Consider the following 5,000-nt stretch of genomic DNA (forward strand, 5'->3'; position numbering starts at 1 on the left):
ACAAGCGGTAGGAAATGGATGGATGGATGGATTTAGATTTTAACATTTAGACTTACCATTTAGAATGAATTTACCATTTAGATTTAACAATTGAATTTGACATTTAGATTTAACATTTAGATTTAATATTTATATATTTATTTACCATTTAAATGTTCACATTTGTAAGTAGATTTACCATTAATAATTAATGTTTATGTATAGATTTAACATTTATAGTTGGATTTAACATTACATTTTTTAACATATGGATTCAGATTTAACAAGTAGATTAAAATATTTTTTATGAGGATTTAACATTTAGATTTAGATTTAACATTTAGATTAAACATTTATATATATATATATATATATATATATATATATATATATATATATATATATATATATATATATATTTAACGTTTAGATTGAACACTTATATTTCACATTTTGAGATAACATTTAGATTTAATATTTATATATAGATTTCATATTTACACTATACCATATATATTAAGATTCAATATTTATATATAGATTTAACATTTAGAGTTACCATTTACACTTAACATTTAAATCTAACATTTTGATTTAGATTTAACAAATCTTATCATTTATATTTAGATTTAACATTTGTTTATAGATTGAACATTTATATGCAGATTCAGCATTTAAATTTAACATTTGGATTTAAATTGAACAATTTTCATTTAGATATAACATTTCTATTAGATTTAATATTCAGATTTAACAATTAGATCAACATTTTTTATTAAAATGTATAATTTATTATCTATATTTTGCTTTTGGATTAACAATTTAACATTTCTCTAAAGATTTAACATTTAGATTAAACATTTCTATAAAGATTTAACATTTAGATTGAACATTTTTACATTGATTTAACATTTATATTAAATAATTAGATTTAACATTAAGATTGATCATTTATATTTAGATTTAACGTTTCTTTATAGATTGAACATTTAGATTAAACATTTATATTTAGATTCAGCATTTAAATTTCACATTTACATTAGATATTTAGATTTAACATTAAGATTGATCATTTATTTTTATATTTAACATTTGTTTATAGATTGAGCATATTAAGATATAACATTTAGATTGAACATTTATATTTATATTTAGCATTTAAATTTAACTTTTGCATTTAGATTTAACATTTAAAGCTAACATTTTTACATTAATTTAACATTTATATTAAATATTTAGATTTAACATTGAGATTCATCATTTAGATTTACATTTTTTTTATAGATTGAACATTTAGATTGAACATTTATATTTAGATTCAGCATTCAAATTTCACATTTACATGAGATATTTAGATTTAACTTCAAGATTTATTATTTATATTTTACATTTGTTTATAGATTGAACATTTATATTTAGATTCAGCATTTAAATTTAACATTTAGATTCAGATATAATAATTAGATTTACGTTCAGATTTAGCGATTAGAGTAACACTTAACATGTATAATTTATCATCTATATTTTGCATTTGGATGAACAATTTTAATTTAGATTTAACATTTCTATTAGATTTAACATTTAGATTGAAAATGTTTACATTATTTTAACATTTACATTAAATATTTAGATTTAACATTTATATTTAGATTTAACATTAAGATTTATCATTTATATTTATATTTAACATTTGTTTATAGATTGAACATTTATATGTAGATTCAGCATTTAAATTTAACATTTGGATTTAGATTTAATATTTATTTTAGATTTAACGTTCAAATCTATATTTTGCATTTGGATTAACAATTTTAATTTAGATTTAACAATCAGATTTATCTATTAGATTAACATTTTTAATTTGAATTGATAATTTATCATCTATATTTTGCATTTGGATCAATAATTTTATTTTGGATTTAACAATTAGATTTAACATTTCTGTTGGATTTAGCTTTCAGATTTATCGATTAAATTAACATTTTTAATTTAAATTGATAATTTATCATCTATATTTTGCATTTGGATTAACAATTTTAACATAGATTTAACAATTAGATTCAACATTTCTATTAGATTTAACATTTAGATTGAAGATGTTTACATTATTTTTAACATTTACATTAAATATTTAGATTTAACATTTATATTTAGATTTAACATTAAGATTTATCATTTATATTTAGATTTAACATTTGTTTATAGATTGAACATTTATATGTAGATTCAGCATTTAAATTTAACATTTGGATTTAGATTTAATATTTGTTTTAGATTTAACGGTCAGATCTATATTTTGCATTTGGATTAACAATTTTAATTTAGATTTAACGATTAGATTTAACATTCAGCTTTATCGATTAGATTAACATTTTTAATTTAAATTTATAATTTATCACTTATATTTTGCATTTGGATCAAGAATTTTAATTTAGATTTAACATTCAGATTTATCGATTGGATTAACATTTTTAATTTAAATTCATAATTTATCACTTATATTTTGCATTTGGATCAAGAATTTTAATTTATATTTAACAATCAGATTTATCGATTAGATTAACATTTTTAATTTGAATTGATAATTTATCATCTATATTTTGCATTTGGATCAAGAAATTTAATTTAGATTTAACAATTAGATTTAACATTTCTGTTGGATTTAACTTTCAGATTTATCGATTAAATTAACATTTTTAATTTAAATTGATAATTTATCATCTATATTTTGCATTTGGATTAACAATTTTAATTTAGATTTAACAATTAGATTCAACATTTCTATTAGATTTAACATTTAGATTGAAGATGTTTACATTATTTTAACATTTACATTAAATATTTAGATTTAACATTTATATTTAGATTTAACATTAAGATTTATCATTTATATTTAGATTTAACATTTGTTTATAGATTGAACATTTATATGCAGATTCAGCATTTAAATTTAACATTTGGATTTAAATGTAATATTTATTTTAGATTTAACGTTCAGATGTATATTTTGCATTTGGATTAACAATTTTAATTTAGATATAACATTTCTATTAGATTTAATATTCAGATTTAACAATTAGATCAACATTTTTTATTAAAATGTATAATTTATTATCTATATTTTGCTTTTGGATTAACAATTTAAATTTAACAATTAGATTTAACATTCAGATTTATCGATTAGATAAACATTTTTAATTTAAATTTATAATTTTTCACTTATATTTTGCATTTGGATCAAGAATTTTAATTTAGATTTAACAATCAGATTTATCGATTAGATTAACATTTTTAATTTGAATTTATATTTTGTCAACTATATTTTGTATTTGGATCAAGAAATTTAATTAAGATTTAACAATCAGATTTATCGATTACATTAAGATTTTTAATTTGAATTGATAATTTATCAATCTATATTTTGCATTTGGATTAACAGTTTTAACTTAGATTTAACAATTAGATGCAACATTTCTATTAGATTTAACATTTAGATTGAAAATGTTTACATTATTTTAACATTTACATTAAATATTTAGATTTAACATTAAGATTTATCATTTATATTTAGATTCAACATTTGTTTATAGATTGAACATTTATATGCAGATTCAGCATTTAAATTTAACATTTGGATTTAAATTTAATATTTATTTTAGATTTAACGTTTAGATGTATATTTTGCATTTGGATTAACAATTTTAATTTAGATATAACATTTCTATTAGATTTAATATTCAGATTTAACAATTAGATCAACATTTTTTATTAAAATGTATAATTTATTATCTATATTTTGCTTTTGGATTAACAATTTAAATTTAACAATTAGATTTAACATTCAGATTTAACGATTAGATTGACACTTAACATGTATAATTTATCATCTATATTTTACATTTGGATGAACAATTTTAATTTAGATTTAACACTTAGATTTAACATTTCTATTAGATTTAATTTAGATCCATTTAGATCAACACTTTTAAGTAAAATGTATAATTTATTATCTAAATTTTGCATTTTGGATTAACAATTGTAATTTATATTCACCATTTAATTTCTACCTCTGGAAAAAAAAGAGCTTAATGTGATAAAAGTGAGCTAACTTTTCAAAATAAATCAGCTAGAAAAGAGTGATTGAATGTTTACATTCGGCAGCTCATAAAAAAGCATACTTGCCAACCCTCCCGGATTTTCCGGGAGACTCCCGAAATTCAGCGCCTCTCCCGAAAACCTCCCGGGACAAATTTTCTCCCGAAAAACTCCCGAAATTCAGGCGGACCTGAGTGACGTGTTGACAACACACAACAACAGTGTCTACCGTAAAGCAGTTCGTCTGCCGTAAACAGCAATGTTGTGACACTTTTAAACAGGACAATACTGCCATCTACTGTACATGCATATGTGACCCACCCATAATGTGTCACATTTTTGTGTTGATTTATTTATTTTATTTTGTGGTTTGAATTCGTTTTTGGAGCTGTCATTACACATTTATCAGTATTCACATTGGTCAGTAGGGGGCAGTAGGGCGTTTCTTCCCAATTGAATGCTATCACCTGCAGACCGGAAGTGGCTTGTCATTCTGATGAGCGTGACCAGTCTGTGAACAATTGAAACGTCCTGTGTGCTTTTTCCTCCTGTATAACAGGTTAGTTTTGGTGAATCAACTCACTGAATAATATCCATGTTATCTTTATAAGTTTAAGTACACATTCTGATGGTGGAGCCTAACTCTAAAGTGTTTGTGAGTTGTAGTTTGTAAATGAACACTGAAATTCAAGTATTTATTTTATTAATATATATATATATATATATATATATATATATATATATATATATATATATATAGCTAGAATTCACTGAAAGTCAAGTATTTCTTATATATATATCTATCTTAAACACGCCGCCCGCCCCACCCCCGACCACGCCCCCGCCCCACCCTCCACCTCCCGAAATCGGAGGTCTCAAGGTTGGCAAGTATGTAAAAAAGATCAACACTGAACCAAAAAGTGTGT

The 5,000-nt window shown here is 21.5% G+C and overlaps 1 protein-coding gene across 1 annotated transcript in view; it reads right to left on the reverse strand.

The window, feature by feature from the left end:
- Nucleotides 1-5,000, reverse strand: part of nkpd1 (NTPase, KAP family P-loop domain containing 1) — a 23,492-nt gene that overhangs the window by 3,673 nt on the left and 14,819 nt on the right. The window lies entirely within an intron of this gene.

Source organism: Nerophis lumbriciformis, linkage group LG15, assembly GCF_033978685.3.
Source record: "Nerophis lumbriciformis linkage group LG15, RoL_Nlum_v2.1, whole genome shotgun sequence".
NCBI lineage: Eukaryota > Metazoa > Chordata > Actinopteri > Syngnathiformes > Syngnathidae > Nerophis > Nerophis lumbriciformis.